Source organism: Pleurodeles waltl, chromosome 12 (assembly GCF_031143425.1).
Source record: "Pleurodeles waltl isolate 20211129_DDA chromosome 12, aPleWal1.hap1.20221129, whole genome shotgun sequence".
Lineage (NCBI taxonomy): Eukaryota > Metazoa > Chordata > Amphibia > Caudata > Salamandridae > Pleurodeles > Pleurodeles waltl.
In genome coordinates, this window is record NC_090451.1 from 54,756,408 (window position 1) to 54,777,017 (window position 20,610).

General features: G+C 46.0%; 1 protein-coding gene across 3 annotated transcripts in view; it reads right to left on the minus strand.

The window, feature by feature from the left end:
* ELL (elongation factor for RNA polymerase II) overlaps positions 1 to 20,610 on the minus strand; it is a 214,234-nt gene that overhangs the window by 191,524 nt on the left and 2,100 nt on the right. The window lies entirely within an intron of this gene.

A 20,610-nucleotide genomic window follows, 5' to 3' on the forward strand; every position in this document is an offset into this window, starting at 1 on the left:
TAACATTAAAGGCCAATCAAAATATCCAAGGGCTTTGATCTCACATGCCTTTTTCACATTTGTTAAGTTAGCACATTCCAGAACCCCAATCATGTAAAGGTAAAGCATCTTCAAACGGAAGCTTGGCCTTGAAAAACATTCAGGAGATTGCTGCATGTGAAATCATCATCTGTGGCCCTGAACTCAAGATATTCTAAAGTCCATATGCCATAGCCAAGGCAGACAGAAAAAGTGAATTGCAATGATTGGTTTTAGAGAAGATAACCCCGGAAAAGCTGGTTATCACAAACCCCAAGTAGGCATTCAAAAAATCCTACTCATACAAAATAAATGATGCTTCTGCACGTGGGATCCCAAGTAAGATCTCTAGGAGCTTACAATGAGGCATGATGATGTTGTAAAGTTCCCTTTTTGGATGGTCATCCCCCATTTTTTTTTGTTGCTGGACGCGGTCATTTTTTATCTGAAAGTGCATGGAGGTCAGCTAATCAGATCTCAGTGCCAGTGCTCTCTCCCTTAAATTATACTGTGATTAGGTAAACCCAACTGGCAAGGACTTTACCACCCCTGCAAAGCCCTAAGAAATTGTACTAGTGGTACCCAGGGCAGGGATGGTAAGAGGATCACCAGGGCTGCAGCACTGATTGTGACACCCAGTGTGACCCATGTAAAAGCAAAGCCCGCAGAGCTGCCATGTCAGCCCTGCACAAGCAGCTTACCTGCTCGAGTTAGACTCTGCCCACACTAGGTGCAGGCAGAGTCCCTTCACTGCCACAGCACAGGCCGTTCACCCCTAAGGCAGGCCTCCTACAGCCCAGGAGGCAGGGTGCACTGTGTAATGAGTGTAGACATATATGGCCCTGTGGTAGCGTTTAAAACATAGTGCTACTGCAAGTGACCGGCGGTCAAGAGGATAACAAGGCCTGGCACCCAGGTAAACCTAAGACATCCTGCTCCGTGATGGCCTGACCGAATTCCCCATGTTTCATATCAAACACTGTGCTTTGAAACACTGAACACGATACTCGTGCCTGGGTTTACCTAGCATGTACCATGGTGGCACCCTCAGAGGATGCCCACCGAGATACCAGCTTTCTCCTGCCTTGGTGCTTTCCCGATTGTTTGCCACCAGGACAAGAGTCTGCCCTTCTGCTGGTTGTGCTAGCACATCCACAGGACGGAGACAAAGGACCTGGGCAGGAAGGAGGTCACAACTCATCCCTCCTAGGCTGGCTAGTGTTACCACTAATCAAGGCAGTGAGCCTCAAAGGCTTTCACCGCCCTTGATACATGATCTCTTGTCTCCCACTCAAGGACAAAGTCCTTCCCCGCCCTGTCCAGGCAGACAGGTGGGAAAATTAAGTATTCAAGAGGCGTACACCCCCAAAAGGCTAGCCACACCTCTAGGGTGGGCTAGGTGGTCTGTACAGCCAAAGGAAGGTTCTGCCATCTTGGCAAACCCTGAGTTAGTGGGTTCTGGGTAGACAAGTGATGTACACCCACAGGAAGTCATCACTGCAAGGACGGGCTAGCCGTGGGTACCAGCAGCCCATTGGCCACTGTCCCCTCCACCCTTAATGTCGCAGTGCAAATATATGACACTTAAGTGCCCTGAGGAGACCATATACTGGAACCTAGAGTTTGACGTGTGCCCCCAGCAAAAGCTCATTGCTGCCTGCGAGAGGGGCCCTACTGGATGCCAGAAACTAAAGACGACTCCCCTGATTGGTGAAACAAGTCAACTGCAACCTGCAGAAGACTCGTTGCCCAAAGGGAGCATGCCTAACCCTAGAAATCTGTCCTCAGAACAGGGAGGCATGGGCAGGTCTGTAAGGAATCTGGAGCTAAATATTGTCTCTACCAGAAAATGTGTTACCAAAGGTAACTAACTTGTTCATCCAATTGAGAGTTCTAGCTGCAGATTCCTTACATTTGAATAGGTACCAAAGCCATACCATCCCACCGGTGGGCTGCAGACAAATTTCCCATACTAAAAAGTCCTGCAGGACCAAACGGGTGAAATGCCCACCCCTTGCGGTCCTGACTGTCCCAGCAGTAGTGTTTGGCAAACATGTGCCTAGACGCCCATGTTGCTGCCTTGAAGATACTCAGGCCCAGAACTCCAAGAGCCAACGCCGTAGTTGCAGTTTTTCTCCTTGGTGGAATGGGCACATAAGCCCTCTGGAGACTGCTTTTTAGTCAGGGCATAGCAGATCTTGATCCAGACCCAGTGCAAAATGGTTAGTTTCTGCACTCCCTGACCTTTTTTTTTTTTTTTAAGCTATGACATAATCCGCAAAGAGTTGGTCATCCACTTGGAACTCTTTTGCACGGACAAGGTACAACAGTGCTCTTTTTGAGTCCAGCGGTGGAGTCACTCCTCTTCTTTAGAGGAATAAGGAAGAGCATAGAAAGTGGGCAGTGACAGACTGTCCCAAATTAAATGGGGTCAGCAAGAAACTAAACAAGCATTTGCAATGCAACGGGCCTCGAGTTTGCTCAGGTTAGAGCTGATAGCGTTGTAAACTCCTAACCCGACTTTTCACTTATCGGCAAAAGTGCATTTATGTACGTAACCCGAAAAAGTGCAATTTACTGTGTAAAGCGCTCGACTTCTGCCAAGCGAAATCACGCTAGGAAAATATGGAAAAAGTAGTCCACGAGCCAGACAGAAAACAGCGAGCCTCGCATGTTTTCTGTACTTGGTCGATGCGCTCGAGGAGGGCTAGCCACCGGAAAAGGCATGACGTATGCATGCCTTCGACTAATGAAAGCAAGCAGATTTTAATAGGCAAGCCCACAAACCTATGAAAAACACTGACGTGACGTCGACAGGGCTCCGAGCCCTTTTCTAATACCTAAAGCGTATCGCTGTGATACGCATACGCGAGCGCATGCGACGCAGGCTCGACCCTAAAAAGCCATGGTGCAAAGTATCACCTTGTCTGGGAATACAGAAAAATAATGAGGCTTAGATGATAAAGCACGCAGCTCACTCGACTGTCTTCATGGTAAGCAGATGGAGGGAGCACACATGAGGTATGTGAGAACCAAATTAAGATTCCACTGAGGCATGGCAAAGGGCGAAAAATATGTAAAAGCCCTTTGAGAAACCTATTTACAATAGGGGACTTTAATAAAGCGAGTTGGTCAGGCAACCGAAATAAGGCAGAGAGAGATAACCCTAAAGAGTGCCCACAGCAGAGCCCTGCTGGGCAAGGCTAAGAATCAAGAGAAGAATATCAGAAAGAGGGTCGATAGACTTTTCTGTACAAAATTTGCCATCCGCAGGTATGTCCCGTTTTGGTGGAGGGACGCCTGGCTTTCACAATAACAATACAGACTTAGAGAGGGAGGTCAAAAGCTATCAACTGTCACCCCTCAATCGCCACAAAAAAAGGCGGAGACTGGACAGGTTTGGGTGGAGAACCCTCCCCTTCTGCTGCAACAGAAGATCTTCCCAAAGGGGCAGCCTGATCAGAGGATCAGGACTCATTTTCAGAAGGTCGGGATACCAGGGCAGAAGTGGTATGGACAGAAAGGCATACAAGAGGCCTAACTCCACTCAAGATGAAAAGCTTCGCTGAGTGATACCTGCCTTGGAAACTCCAATGCACAATACTGCATGATCTCTCTACAGGCGAAGAGATCTAACCAAGGTTCTCTCCACTGCTGAAAGAGTCCTTGCACCACCTCCAAATGGAGACGCCACTCCTGATCCGCTAGGCATCAACGGCTGAGCTTGCCCGCCCTGGCATTCAGAGAACCTGCCAGGTTTTGAACCACCAGGGTTATACCTTGCGGTTCCAGCAATGACCAGAGGCACATGGCCTCTTGACAAAGGGTCCACAACCCCACCACGCAATACTTGTTGCAGTGTCACATGGTGGTGGTGTTATCCGGGAACACCTGCACTATCTTCCCCTTGACAGAGGGAAAAAATGCCTTAAATGCTAGTTGGATTGCATGGAGCTCCAGCAAGTTGATCTGGAGTCCAGATTCGGTTGGAGACCAGAGTCCTCTGATCTCCACCTCTCCCAGATGGCCACCACATACCAGGAGTGATGCATCTGTCAGTACTGTCAGATCTGGTTGGGGGAAAGGAGAAGAGTCTGCATTTGGCCCAATCGTAGTTCGTCAGCCACCACTGCCTGTCTTTTGCCATTCCCTCTGCGATTTGGACCATGTCAGAAAGATTCCCCTGATGCTGCACCCACTGGTACTTCAGGTCCCACTGCAGAGCCCGCATATGACATCAGAAACAATTTACCAGCAGGATGCAGGGGGCCTAGCAGTCCAAGTCATTCTCACCAAAATCTAGGCTAGAGGCTGAAACATCAGTATCACAGCCTGAATATCCTGGACTCGCTGCTCGGAAGGATAAGCCAGGAAGTGCACTGTGTACAGAACTGCTCTGATGAAAGGGAGCATCTGAGAAGAAGTCTGTTGTGACTTTGACACATTTATAGTGCACCCCAGTGAACGCAGGAGGCCTGCCGTAGTCTGAAGGTGGGATACGACAGCCTGGGGCGTGCCCACCATCAACAGCCAGTCGTCAAGATAAGGGTAGACTAAAGCCTCTAACACCCATGGATAGGTTGAAACCGCCATCACCTTGGTGGACACCCGAGGGGTGCTGGTAAGGCAAAAAGGGAGCACAGTGAAATTAAAGTGTTTGTGGCCTACCTTGAATCGCAGGTAAAAGTCTGTATGCCAACAAGATGGGGATGTGGAAATGCACATCCTGCAAGTCCAGTCCTACCAGCCAGTCTCCTTGGTCTAGGATAGGCAAGACCTAAGCAAAAGTGAGCAACTCTGATTTCCCCTTTTTGAGGAAGAGACTGACGGTTTGGAAGTCTAGAACAAGGAGAAGACCCTTGTTCTTTTTGGGAATCAGAAAGTAGCAGGAATAACTAATGCCTACTTTTGATAATGGAATCTTCTTTATAGCTCCTTTGGCCATGAGACGCACCTTCCTCTTAGAGCAAAGACAGATGATCCTCTGCCAGCCAGTCTTGTGTTGGCGGTATAGGAGGAAAGATTGGAAAGCGAGGGAGTAGCCCATCTGAATGATCTGCAAGACCCATTTGTCTGATGTAATGGACTGCCAGTCGAGGAGATGATGTTGGATTCGCCCTCCAAAGGGGCATCCATGGTCTAGAGGCTGCTGTGGGGGGCGAGTTGGCGGAGGACTTCTGGCTACTAGACCCACAGGAATGCACCATGTCCGCACCCTAGCACTGCCTGGGGTGCTTGCACTGGACGGTGGCTGGCATAAGGTTGGAGCAGTGGCACACCCATTCCATAGCTGCAAAAGGCAGACTGGAGGGGGGAGGAGGCAAGGTGTCACTAAGAGGCTAAAGGACTTGGACATAGCCTGTGAGTCCTTGAAGTGTTTCTCTGAAGAGACAAGCCCTAAAGAGAATGCCCATGCGGTTGGCCTGAACATCCCTTGAAAAGCCAGATGTTCTCAGCCAGGTGTAGCGCCTCAAGGCTACTGTCGAAGCAACTGTTCTGCCCAGCGAGTCAGTCGTGTCCAAACAACACCTGATGGCGAGCTTTGCTACATCTCTCCCATCTTTCACTACTTAGGATAGAACTGCCCGGTCCGACTCCGGGACCAATTGGCAGCACCTGCTCAGCCATGTCCCACTGGGTCCAGGAATAATGGTCCAAAAGGCATGAGGGCAATGGGCCAGGCAAATGCCCTGCTCAGAGGTGCCCCTGTGTAGTAGGCTGGCTCAGTTTATGGTGTACACCTATGGTATGGGGTACTATACTGAGTGCAGGCAACAATTAGTGATAGTTAATAGGTGTCCAGATAGCAAAAGCTCTCTAGGGGTAACTGAGACAAGTAGCTGAAAATTATCCAGGAGGAATTAAAGCGCTTGGAATACCACAGTATTCAGAGAGTAACTCACTCACAAGAAAGAGCCACACAAGTGTTGCAAAAATAAAGGATTCTTTATGACAGCACTACTACTAGACTAGCATTGGTATAACTCCCTATGAAAATATCTACACACTGTATACACATAAAATAACCAACAAAAATAACAAAATGTACAGGGCCCTATGGGGGAGGAGGGGGTGCAAATCATATACTAAGTAAGTGGAATGCAAAATAGTGAACCCAACCAAGGCAACTGTGATAGGTAGCTAGAGGCTGGGAGTAGATTAAAACACCAGAGGTAAGTACGGTACATGTCCCCAGCGACCAGGCGCAGGGTAGTTACCTACCTAGTCGCCCCATAGACGAACACAGGGAGCAGTGGTTGGAGTTCATGTGATGCAGGACTCTTCCCAGTGGACCCAGAGAAAACCAACAGACAAGAGGAAGGTTGGACAGTGCCCCCACCCGAGGACACCCAGAACACAGGAGTACCTACACCAAGGGACCCAGATGCTGAAGTCAGTGGAAGCCTCAGATTGTCCAGCTGCTGGTGCGACCCATGGACCAGGCAGGTGGAAGCCTGGGACGGATTCGAAGAGCTGAAAAGGAAGGGGACACAGCCCAGCACCCTTGTAGCTGCCCAGGTGGTGCAGGTGGCAATGCCCACTCTCCTAGAGGTGCAGTTCCTGCAAGTCAGTGGAGGAAGAAGTCATCAGTGACCAGCCAGGTCACCAACAAGCACTGGCAAATGCAAGCAGAAGCTGAAGAGGTATTTGCAGAGACCAGCAAGGTCCAGGAGAGTTTACCCTTGAGCTGGAGTCAGGGTTGGCCCTCAGCATGCAGGCAGGCCAGCAGAAGTCATTGGAGCCCCATGAATGACCCACAGGTGAGGGACACAGAGTCACAAGGAGGTCTCTGCAGCGCAACAAAACAGAAGTCCAAGTGCCAGACAAGGGCTGATCTCCGAACTGCAGAATGCTGGAGCTTCTTGGCACTTGAAGACCTCCTGGAGTAAGAGTCAACAAGCCTTGACAAGAGCAACAGTTGCAGTGTACAGGGGTTCCAGTCCAGTGGCAGAAAAAGCCCTCCCTCCCTCCCCCCCCCCCAGTCTCCCAAGTTGGTCAGAAGACCAGCAGGACCCAGAGGAAGCCAGACCCACCACCTGTGAAGCAGAGCCTTTCGATGTCCGTGTAACAGCAGATCCGACCAGCCGGTTGACGTTGTCGGCAGGTGCCTGCTGATGCAGGGGGGGTGACTCCTTCACTCTAAGGGAGATTCCTTTGTGCTTCCTGGTGCAAACAGAATCCTTGTGACCCTGGAGGATGCACAGCCTTGGATGCTATAGAATTCTTGCAGGACCCGGAGAAACCATGTTGCAATAGGAGCCTTTCCACCAGAATCAGACGCGTTTCCGTTCCAAAGCAGACCAGCAGTGGTTCCAAAGGCCAGGAGCAAAAGATGTCTTGCAGAGATCCTTGAAGAATGTTGCTCGGAAATCTGAGGAGCCACCCCTTTAAGTTACTCTAAAAAAGGGGTTGGTCACTCTCTGAAGTGACCCACCTATTGGAGGGGGGTCAGGGATGTCATCTACCTGGCCTAACCAGTCAGATGCTCTTAGAGGCCTCTGCTCATCTTGTTTCCAGGATGGCAGAATCAAGTGGCCACCTGGCAGAGCTCCGTGCACCCATCTAGGGGAGGAGCTGGATAGGGGGATGGTCACTCTCCTGTCTTTTGTATAGTTTCACACCAGATCGGGAACCAGGGGTCCCTGAACCGGTGCAAACCAGACTATGCAAGGAGGGCTCCAAATGTGCCCTTAAAAGCAGTCTGGTGGTGCTCAGAGGCCACCCCGCCCCAGCCCTTATACACAGAGGGAGTGGTCACAACTCTCCTCTGCAAAAAATCCTTTGTTCTGCCTCTCCAGCCTGAGCCAGGCTCACCAGCACGAGTGCAGAACAGTGTCTGGGGCTAGCAGCTAGACCCGGTAAGGCTTTACAGGCAGAACTGGGGGATCCTCTAAAGAACCCCCAGAGTGCATGGCATCATGCAACTAGCACTGGAATAAGTGAAGTTGCAGGAGTCCAACATGTTTGAAACCAAACATGGCTATGTTCAGAGAAGGCATTATGTAGTTGGACCCCTCGTGTTCACCAGTGTCCACCACATCCCTTAAGATGGCTTCCAGGCACTTACAGAGTCCAGGAAATTGAGCCTGGGCTCATGCAGGGGTACCCTCATACTTAGAGACATGAACTATGTCCTTGGGCTGAAAGGCCTACCAGAGGGGTGACGTCCAGAGTCTAAATGCAGTGACCAGGATATAAGGCAAGCCTTAGATCTTTGGTGAAAGGGTGCATGCACCATTTCACGCAGGCTGCAATGGCAGACCTACAGCCACACTTTGCATGGGCCCCCATGGGAGGCACAATATATGCTGCAGCCCATGGGGGACCCCTGATGTACCAATGCCCTTGGTACCATATACTAGGGACTTACATAGGTGCAGCAGTATGCCAACTGTGGGTGTAAAACGTTTATCAGCAACCAAATTTAGAGGAAAGAGCACAGACAATGGGGCCCAGATTACCAGGATCCCAGTCTTAAACACACTGACATCGGGTAAAAAGTGGGGGTAAATATGCTGGAAAGATGACACTTTCCTGCACCCTGTGCTGGGCTTGGACCAAGTTCCCAGCAGGACATCAGTCAGTGCTACACTGAAGGGCAATAGGGGTTCGGATGAGGAAGCCCCAGGCTGAAGCACTTGTGTAAAGAGGTTAGTATTGACTGCCACAGAGTGAAGTTGAAGGACAAGGACCTACACTGCCCTCTTTACTGCCACGGTAGGTGGCGAGAGCAAGCCAGTATCTGGAGAGGTGTCCAGTCCACTAGAATCTCCTAGTTCCTCATACCCATCCAATGAAGTTGGGGGGTCTACAACTGATATTCGAAAGGGTCTAGTGACCCCCTCCTACTCTTCCCTCGTGCCTGGTTGCTCCAGAAAATGCTTAGGCAACAACATAGGACCAAAGGGCCTTGCCAGCATCGGCGTTCCGAGTCACTGGGGGGCACCAGGACCATCTGTGTCAGTACAGATGCAGGAGAAGGTTGCTTTGGCACAACCGGCGCCGGTCCGGAACAATAATCCGATCCATGGACCCCATTGGAGCCAAGGCTGGAGCTGTTGGTGCAGAACTAATAAGGCCTCCTCTAACTCCGCAAGGCCCAAAGGCACCCCAGAGGGGATCGCCCGCTCAACCACGCAGCGCATGGCTTCTTTAAAGTGCAGAACTGTGCCTGGAATGCTAATGTTCCAAGATAGTCCTGTGGGCAGACGGATTGGGAGAAATTGTAGACCTCTTCGACGTCTTTCGCTTCTTGTGCCTTTTCTCCTGAATGTCCCGAGGACTTCAAGGGAGTGGAAGAGGACTTAGGTCTCCTGGGTCAGTCCTGCGACCTTCTTCTCGATCGGGACCAAGACCTTCTAGGAGTCTCACTAAATGGCGTCGACTGCCAAGCTGCAAGCAGCTTTGAGGACTGTTCTCTCAAAGCTTTTGGTGCCAAGGCCCAGCAGTCCGAGCACGACTTGGAGTTGCGGTCGCGCTCCAGAAGCCATGAGCACACCAGGTGTGGGTCTGTAACCGACATGGCACGGTGACAAGCGCTACATGGCTAAAATACAACCCTCCCAGATGACATTCCTAATACACACTTTGAAAAAGAGCCAACTAAATGTCGAAAAAAACATGTCAAAAAAGAGTGGTAGCTCTTCTCCGGATCATGGCTAACTGCCGGGCAAAGAAAGGAACTGACATCCACGCACATGGGTGGCATCTATATAGGCGACTGAGCTGCCATTTCCCATGCCAACACTGCATGGAACTGAACAAAGCCACCAGACAGCGCACAGGGATACTGCTCACGCAAAAATATTTTGGATCCAGTCTGATGTCTGGGAAATTCTAAGGTAGGGAATCTGCAGCTAGATGTCTCTAACAGATACCTTGTTTAATTACAAAGAGGACTGGGCTCTACTAAAGCTTACCTGGTTTTTTTTTTGGTTTTTTTTTTTAAACGGTCTCCACAACGGCTGAACTGTGCTTTTCTTTACCAATTTTTTTTTTTTATACCTGGGAGGTCTCAATGGCTAGAAATGTTGATAGCTTACTTAGCAGTCCAGTGCAGCTACACCATGTGCACTTGCAAACATTTCTCCCCAGAGACCAAAAAGTCAGCAGGGTGGAAGTAGGGTGTTTTGAGGGAGGATATGTACAGTGGGTATAGAGGACAGGGCCTATATACCTGGTGTGCTCTCTATGTTAAGCCCCAGCTCCAAAGAAGAGGCGTTTATTTAACAGTACTGTACTATGCTGCATCTGAATAGCTACCCCTTTACCACACTTTGGGGTGAGTAATTTCTGATTGCTATCGGTGCCTTAAGAAAGTCAAGTGTACAAAAGTAGTAACTTGATTACTGAATTGGAATGAAATAGAAGTGCACAATGTGAAATCAGAAGAAAAAAACAATCGGGTATCAATCCTGGCTTCCTTACTTGATTAAATTGTGTAATCCTAGATAATTGTTTTATTTCACTTTCCCTCCTCTTTCTTATCCCGTATAGGAGCACTTTGAAATGCACAGGTTTAGGCTGTGTACTCTACAAATCCGTCTCATGTTTGATTTAATGACCTATAATGTTGTCCAGGTATAAATAGCCCAGGCCACCACGGTGTCCACATCACAACTGACTTGTTTCTTATTTTACTATTGGCAATGTTGTCAGGGTGAGAGGAGTAATGAATATTTTTACGTTCATTTTTTAAAACTATCACTTTTAAATAAAAACATCTCAATCTACTGATGAGTAAGGTGAAACGTTTCTGCAGGTTAATGAAATAGTCTATCCAAAATTAAAAAAAAAAAATAGATCATATTTTTACACATTTGCTACAAGATGTCTTTAAAAATGAAGCTGTTCCAAAAGTTAAGTGGTGCAGGACACCTTCTTTGTTTCTTTCACTTCGATGAGCCTGTAAGTAAGTTACTGTCGGTTTATTTAACATCCTTCTGAATATTAGAGCTCTGTCAAATAAATAGAAGCCCAGGAGTGCCACAAGCAGCCCCCGGCCAAACACTGAGAATATGATGCCACAGGACTCCTGTTGTTAGAACGAGACTGCTGGATTGGGGTGGCAGCACCACTCTTTGTGGGTGACTGAGTCAACCCCACACAGTCTTGGCAGTTGTCAGACCAACCCTTTCGGCTAGTTAGCAGCGCCTCACCCAAACCTGGAAGAAAAGGCGATTTGTGGCAGCCTGAAACATGACACTCTGTGGCTTCCCAGGGGAAATTGAGGTCAACAAGTCTCATCCCTTCCTCTCGTTTGCAATAGGTCTCACACACAGACCAAAGAAAGAGATACAGGATGGTTTTAAATATTTATTGAAAAGACTTCAATCTACAATCAAATATGTGAGCTACAAGTATTAGGGCAATGAGACACAACAGAATTAGAATTGTGGTGACCAGCGAGAAGAAAATAAACAGCCCTGACATTTTGGAATAACATATGGATGAATTCTACCTAACCTTCAACTCCTTAGTGAGAGCATAGCCGAGATAGCCCAATCTGTCCGTACTTAGTCCATGAGAAGAGCACCCACCCATATTACCTGAAAAAAGGTGTCTGCCCGCCGATTCCTGGGTCAGTTATAGAGACAGGGCTGAGGTCAGCAATGAAATGGCATGCAGTGTGGATGAAACCCTGGCAAGTGTGACCTCCCTGGTGTTCCTTGGCCTATAGAGTTTTTAATTAGAAACATTTTCATTCCATTTAAAAGGCCTGATGTGGACATGTGCCTAAGAGTCAGACTGTTTACATACTCTTGTGGTGAACACGGTTAACTGGATTATCATGTACTGTTCTTGTCAACCTTGGACATGGGTACGTGGTGAAATGGCGTACACAAAACAACAAAGTTTTCGCAGAATCACAGTTACAGCTGATTAGAAAATAAAGACACCCCGCTGCAAGCAGGCTAACTGAAAATTAATACAACTGAATAAATCAAATCAGGGCACATATGCAGGTACGAAGACAGTCCGCAACTAAGCTAAAATACATGTGCCCAAGCAGTGTTAAACGAACCCACAGCACTGAGCTGTACCAAAATAGCACCACACACTGACAATTAACAAAAGAATCAACCTCTCAGAGGCTTCATCACTTACTAATGACCAGAGCAGAAATCTATTGCCCCCCCCCCATATGAATTGCTTGACATCAAACAAAGCAAGTCATCTACATGAGATACTGTGTAAAGCTCTCTCCCTCTGTTACTATCACCCAAAACACCTACTCCTGAAGAGCCTAAAATGTCACATCGAACCCCAATACTTCGGAAGAATTCCCCACTCCAATGCACTGTACACGCTTAAGCACAGCGTTCAGTGGCAATAGGATGTTTTTGGTACAAGTTCTAAACAATATCAGAATCACTACCACTGGGAACATCAGAAGAGCTACTGCATCTCAGTCCAGTGACCCTTCTCCTATGCATCACATCACAGGTGCCTTCTGGCAGTGTAGATCTTGGGGCTTTAATACACTTTAGCACTACTACAATGGTGAAACCTCCCTCCCCACAAACATCTGCAAAGGACCAGATTTTCAAAAACAATCACATACGAATATCCGACTCAACATACAAATTGAGAAAATGTTCAAATTGGAATTGTCAGACCAAGCTCCCATAACTAAACCAGAAATGGAAATGGTAAAAACCTTTACGACATCAAATAAATAATCAAAAGGCACTGGCAAAGCCAACAGGTATAGTTTTAATGTGCTAAAACACGTAGACATGTACAAACGCACAGCCTCATTGTGTTGTGTCTGTGCAATCTGTCTTTTTCAGCATTTGTCCCCCAAGCTTGGGGCACTGGTGCCATGCATCACAGCAAACTCTGGAATTAAAAAAAATACGGCAGATGCAGATCCTGTTGGAAATCAGGTTTCGGCATATCCAATTAAAATGTGTAACAAGTCAATAAAAATAAAGTGGTGTTCTTGAAAATCAATACATAGCAAGCAACTTGTTCACGGGGAGAGCTTATGCAAATGATAGTATGTAATGCTTAAGATCTTTACACTCACAGGTGTACTCAACTTCAGACACAAACATGGCTGACAAGCAAAGTGACAAGTCTTTGAATAAACAAGTAAAATCATGTTTTCGAAGTAATTAATAATGAATACAATTGTATAGCTATCTCTAACAAAATTTGGAGAAATATTCACGAAGGATTTTTCAGACGTGTCTGGCATTATGAAATCAAACTAAAATAAGTGTGCAGTGCTTTGGTCTGGTGACAATACGGACTATCCAGCCTCCTGCAGAAAGAATAAATATAGTCTGCAGATCTGTATTCAACATGAAGCCAATGGAGATACCTTACACTTTGTAAGTGACAGACAAGCTACAAACCATACCACTGCCAGTCTTTCGAAAGGGTTACATGCAAGGCACGCTGATGCTACAATTTTCAAATAACCCACCATTTTTATGGTCTTGCTAGAGACAGCCATTTATGGTTGTGAGCACAGGTACTGCCCCTTCCTCTCCTGCAACATTCTCCCTTTCCCTCTACTGTGGCACTGTCACTCACATAAATCGCTATTCATCCTCATTTCCCCTACCCACCCCTCATACCTCAACTGTCCCATTGTCTGCTCCCTCTCGTAACCCATAGACACAGATCACTAATGCAGTCTGGTGTGACTCCCCCATCCATAAGTTACGTTGGCCACTACAGGCTCGGCTGAAGCCTGTGGAAATGCACCACATTAGCAAAATAACTAGATACCAGGTAAGTGTAACCATGAAACATTAAAAAAAAAAAAAAACTAACTCACATTCCAAGATGGACAGCACCTCTATTGGATATGCCAAACTTGTATCTGCAAAATCCAAACACCAGGAACCAACAAGCGGGCCTTACTGCTGCTTGTTACGAACAGTAACCATAAAGATAAGGGGCCTCATCATATACATCTATCCCAGTGACAGTCATAGTAGTAACAACTGGATTCTGATTAGTGATCAAATTAAACAGTAACTCTACTCAGTACTGTAAGTAGCTGACAGAACCAAAAGTCCTTCTGGTCCTTTGCATGTTGGCCAACTTCAGTAATTGGTTTGATCCTAGGCAATTAAACTGAACTGCTTTGTTCACGTTTTTACAAACAGTAAAAGTGAGTTATGATTTGAAAACCTTAAGTTTACCAGTTAGAGAAATGTTCGTGATAACTTGCCTATAAATTTTTAGTGACATGTAACTGTAAAAAAATAAATAAAAAAAAAAAAGAACTGGAACCCACAAAGGGACTGCTTTGCATTAAAAAAAAAAATGAATCTACTCTGAAAAGGACACATCAAAATTGTGATTTTGTTGTTCATCATGGCATGGCCTCTCAAGTCACTGTGGCTGAATACAAGCTGTAATAAATAGCAGTCAAGTGCTTGATTATCATTTCACACATACCAACATTCCAAAATGTGGGCTCAAATTGTGACAATGTCAGCTCACAATCATCTTAAATTCCTTTTTGGATTCTTACCAAGTAGTAAACAGATTAGTAATTTATCAACCCCTTCTCTGCCAGGCCTTTTTTTTTTGGCTATTTGGGACAGTTCGCGCTTAGGCCCTCATAACTTTTTGTTCTCCTAAGCTAGCCACGCCAAATTTGCATCCATTTTTCCAACATCCTAGGGATTCTAGGAGGTACCCAGACTTTGTGGGTTCCCCTGAAGGAGGCCAAGAAATTAGCCAACATACAGCTAAAACATTTTTTTTTAAATGAGGGGAAAAGGGCTGCAGAAGAAGGCTTGTTGTGTTTTTTTTCTCCTGAAAATGGCATCAACAAAGGAATTGCGGTGCTAAAATCGTCATCTTCCCAGCTTTCAGGAACAGGCAGATTTGATTCAGAAAACCATATTTTTCAACACAATTTTGGCATTTTACTGGGACATACCCCATTTTTACTATTTTGTTGTGCTTTCAGCCTCCTTCCAGTTAGTGACAGAAATGGTTGTGAAACCAATGCTGGATCCCAGAAAGCTAAACATTTCTGAAAAGTAGAAAACATTCGGAATTCAGCAAAAGGTAATTTGTGAAGATCCTACGCAGCCACTTTTCACTCTAACTTTTTCTTGTTATGACAGATTTTTTAAAGCAATATACAGTTACATCTGCTAGACTCTTCGGGTTGCGGGGACATATAGGGCTTGTAGGTCCACCAAGAACCCTAGGTACCCAGAGCCAATAAATGAGCTGCACCTTGCAATGGGTTTTCATTCTATACCGGGTATACAGCAATTCATTTGCTGAAATATAAAGAGTGAAAAATAGGTATCAAGAAAACCTTTCTATTTCCAAAATGGGTACAAGATAATGTGTTGAGAAGCAGTGGTTATTTGCACATCTCTGAATTCCGAGGTGCCCATACTAGCATGTGAATTACAGGGCACTTCTCAAATAGATGTCTTTTTTACACACTATCTTACATTTGGAAGGCTGTGTTCCTCCAAGTCTCCTGATAAAAATGGTACCTCACTTGCGTGGTTAGGCCTAATGCTCGTGAAATTGAAATCTGACGTGTTTTTTGCAAAGTGCCTAGCTGTAGATTTTGGCCTCTAGCTCAGCCATGCTAGGGAAACCTACCAAAGCTGTGTGTTTTTTAAAAACTAGACAACTAGGGGAATCCAATATGGGGTGACTTGTGGGGCTCTCATCAGGTTCTGTTACCCAGAATCCTTTACAAACCTCAAAATTTGGCAAAAAAAAAAAAAAAAAAAAAAAAAAAAAAAAAAAAACTTTCCTCACAATTCGGTAACAGAAAGTTCTGGAATCTGAGAGGAGTCCCAAATTTCCTTCCGCCCAGCATTCCCCAAAGTCTCCCGCAAAAAATGGTACCTCACTTGCATGGGTAGGCCTAGTTCCCGTGAAAGGAAAGGCCCCAAAACAGTATCTGGACACATCAAAATTATCAAATACAAAACTACCTGCTTTCTACCTGCGTTTTTATTCCTGGGCTCAGCAGCCATCTAGGGGAACCTACCAAACCCAGACATTTCTGAAAACTAGACACCCGAGGGAATCCAGGAAGGTGTGACTTGCATGGATCCCCCAATGTTTTCTTACCCAGAATCCTCAGCAACCCTCAAATTTAGCTCTAAAAAAAAATTCACATTTTCCCCACATTTCTGTGTGGGATCACCGCACCACCCAACATTCCCCTCAGTCTCCCGGTAAAAATGATAACTCACTTGTGTATGTGGGCCAAGTGCCTGTGACAGGGAGGAGCCAAAAACATGTTGAAATTGAGGGGGAACCAAAGCGGGTCCAAAAGTGCAGTTTGGAAAAAAAAAAATTTTAGACTGGCAAGTTCAGCAGAATTTTTAATCGGTATGAATGAGAATACTGGGTGGTAGGAATTTTGTGGATTCCTGCAGATTCCGGAAGGTTCCATCACAAAAATGTGGGAAAAATGTGTGATTTCTGGCAAAGTTGGATGGTGCAGGGCATTGTGGGTAAGAAAATGGTGCGGGTGGGTGTGAAGCACACCACCCTGGAATCACCTAGATGTTTAGTTTTCAGATGTGTCTAGGTCTAGTGGATTTTTTTTTCATACATGGCAGCGTCCCAAAGTCCAAAAAGTGCAGCCCGCACCATTCCAAGTGGGACGATTTTAAGAGTTAGCCAAGCTCTCATGGCCCAAATGTAAAACCAAAACCCAAAGTAATCAAATGTCCTCTTGCTTGCCGTTGGATAAGATGTTTAAGTGTTCGGGAGAGCTGAAAGACTGTTACCCCCTTCAGTTGGGGTGGGGGCATAGCCAGGCCCATACTGGTTGCAAACCACCACCCCACTATTTTTTTAAATTCCCTGGCATCTAGTATGCTTTCTTGCCTGCCTGCCCCACTCCCCTCCCCCCCACAGGGAGGGGATCCAGAGTAAATGCCCCATCTACCCACCGGTGGGCAGAACAACTTTGGCCCCATTTATTTGGGGTGGGGGTATGACCATACCCCCACCCCTCTTATTATGGGGTGGGAGGGGGGAATTCATCTCTGGTGGGCTTTCCGCCCCCCTTGGGGTCAGATGGGCCTTCCAAAAATAGGCCGATCTGGCCAACAGTAATGTGCCCCCATGGGGAGCAACCCTTGCCCAAGGGGCTGCCCCCCCCCCCCCCCCCCCCAAACAAAACACACACATACAAACACCAGTCCCTGGTGCCTAAGTGGTTTCTACCCCCAAGGGGAGCAGAAATGGCCTAAAATTTGCCGCCACCCTGCGCCTAAGGGGTCGCTCCCCTTGAGTGAAATTGGCGCAAAAAAATAAAAAATAAATAAAAAATACTCCCTGGTGCCTAGTGGTTTCTGCCCCCCTTGGGGGCAGATCGGTCTAATAAAATGGCATAAAATAAACTTGCCCCCCAGGGGAAGGACCCTTCCCTAAGGGGTCACTCCCCTTGCATGAAATTGAAGCAAAAAAAAAAAAATTACTGGTGTCTAGTGGTTTCTCCCCGCCTTGGGGGCAGATTGGCCTAACAAAAATAGGCCAATCTGCCCCCAAGGGTGGCAGAAATGGCCTAAATACAATTTGACCCCCCCCAGGGGAGCAACCCTTGCCTACGGGGTCGCTCCCCATATATAAAAAACAAAAGTAAACATAAAAATATATATCTCTCTGGTGTCTAGGGGTTTCTGCCCACCCCCAACCCTTTCCAGGGCAGATTGGCCTAATTATAATAGCAGAAAAGGCCAAACCCCCCCCCCCTTTACCGAGGGGCCACTCCCCTCAATGAAAATATATATATATATATATATATATATATATCTGGTGTCTAGTGGTTTCTGCCTCCCCTTGCCCCTTTGGGGGCAGACTGGCCTAATAAAAATAAGCTGATCTACCCCCAATGGCATAAAATTAATTTTGCCCCCCCCGGGGAGCGACCCTTGCCTAAGGGGTCGCTCCCCACATATAAAAAAAATCTAAAAAAACAAAATGTATCCCTGGAGTCTAGGCCTTCCCCTGTGGGCCCCTGTCTGGACGTAACAGTTATGTCCAGGTCACCCGAGGGGTTGAAGTTATCCAAGAGCATGTACAATTTACTAAACATAGGGAAGTGATCATTTAGGTTAGATCACCTTCTTAACATATAAAACATTCTATAATGTCTCACTAGGTAGTCCAGAGCTTAGAAGTCTTTATCCTTTGCTCAATTTTATCATGCATTAAGTTGAGGCAGACAAGCTAATGCACAGTAAGTGAATTGTGGAATAAGTTCTTGCAGCAGAAAAGAAATTGTTGCAAGTAACGGCAGTGCGCTAACACACTGTGCATACTCCACACTACGCAACTCCATGTCGGTCCTCCTACTCTATGCCATGCCATTATACAACACTCCACAACATGCCACTCCTCACACCTTCACTGTAAGATGCTCTACGACACTGGACTCCATGCCACTCCAATCTACGCCACTCCTTCCACAACATGCCCCTCCACTCACCCCACTACAATCTAACTCTAGTTCAATCCAATGTACCCTAATCTACCCCACCTCACCTTTACTGTCTACCCCATTCCGCTCTAACACAATCGACCCTACTTCAATCTAACCATCCAAATCGACCCCACTTTACCCTATTCCAGTATACCTCACTCCACTGTACCCCGCCCCATCCCAGTCTAACCCACACTAATCTACCTACTCTACCACACTATCCAACCCACCACATGACTCCACTTCAACCCACCCCAATCCATCCTACCCTACTGCAATCCACCATATCTACCCCATCGACTCCGCTCTAATCCATTCCACCTCACTCGACCCTTCCCTAAAATATCCTACTCCAATCTACCCCATATATCCCACTCCACCCTACCCTAATTCAATCTACCCCACTCCAATCTACAACGCTTATCTACCCAACATACCCACTCCAATCTACTCCACCCCACTGCTGGCCATGCTAAACAGTAGCTACAGTAGTGTACCTAATGACTAATACACATTGCCAAAAATAATACCTCCTGCATAGGTAGAACCTATGGTCTTAGCCAATGCTCGTTTTAAAACGGCATCAACAAAAAAGTTTGCACTGGCATCATTTGCAAGCTTTCAAGAACAATCGCTTTTGTTATAATAAATAAGAAAATTAAAAAACACCCAAACAGCAATTTTATTGCAGACTTAGTATTTTTTTTTTTTTAAGTTGTGATCCATTTTCCCCATAGTTTGTAGTTTTAATCTGCTTGCAGTTTGTGGTGTAAATGTGTGAAACTCACTGGTGAATCCAGAAAGCTATACACTTCTGAGAAATAAATCTGCAGACAGCTTAATGGTTTCCAAAAAATAAAAAAAATAACACTGAAATAAAAACTATGTTTCCATACTTTCCTACAATGTGAACGGTGCCCCACGCCCACTTGAGTGGGTGAGTATAACACCTGCAAAAGAAAAGAAACCAAACTGCAACTTAAAGATATCAATTTTTTGCCACCAGCCCCTGAATCACAGCACTTCCCAAAAAGACTCCTCCGGTCTTTTAAAAAAAATGTTTAGCCCACCATGCGTTAGCAATGTATTTGTGACATCATGCTCCAAAAGCACCACCAGCTAAATACTACACCCTTACCACTCTCCAGCTGAATGAGTGTGCCTCACTGGCTACACCTGTTCTTTGTAAGACCCTTGGATGTTCTACAATCCGTGTGACCGAAGGATTGTCAACACTGACACAGCACACCACTCAAATGTATTCCAGCACTATAGACATCATGCATGTGATAAACACTTAGCCAAATTTAACACACTTGGGATAGCAGTGCAAGAGACTGGGCAAGCGCACGGAAGTGGAAATTTACATAGGAGGGCCAGCAGGCTCCAACCAAAATAACAAACGAAAATATCCGGTCACACTATAGATTCTTTTCACCACCAATGATATGCCATCACCACTCAATGTTCTAAACCTACCACAGGGACATTTTGTTTACCAGACTTAAACATGGTTGGTCACTCAGGGTAGGGGAACTCGCCTATGTACCAAGAAGAGAGATTCACATCAACACTTGACTTCATGAAATACAATTTGCTTTATAATAAATAAATAAAAATAATTAAAAAATAAAAAATAAAGCACAGAAGGTTTTTGAAAGCACTGCTGTTTGAGAAAAAGCCATCCACTGCAACTGCGTAGTTATGGTTATCGGTAATTGATGTATGAAGAGTATTTCTTAGGTCCCAGTCTGGTAACACTAATTGAAAAAAGGGAGTGAGCTTGGTTCTTTTGTTGTGTGACTTCAGTGTGCACAGTAGTTTAGGAAATTTAAAGGCTAATATGAGCACCAATGGGGTTTCATTCAACACAATCTGTACAGTTAGGTTTAAAAACAAATTGGAGCGTGGCATTTTCAAATGTTAGTTAAAAATCAGACTATCAAGAGATTTTTAAGATTTTCTAACCCACAAGCGCAAATCATCTTAATGGCGTAAGAACAATGAGTTGCCCTGATGTGGCAATTACGTAGTTCACAGATCTACAAGCCAGTTTTATGAAACGGAGATATATATATATATATATATATATATATATATATATATATATATATATATATATATATATATAGAGAGAGAGAGAG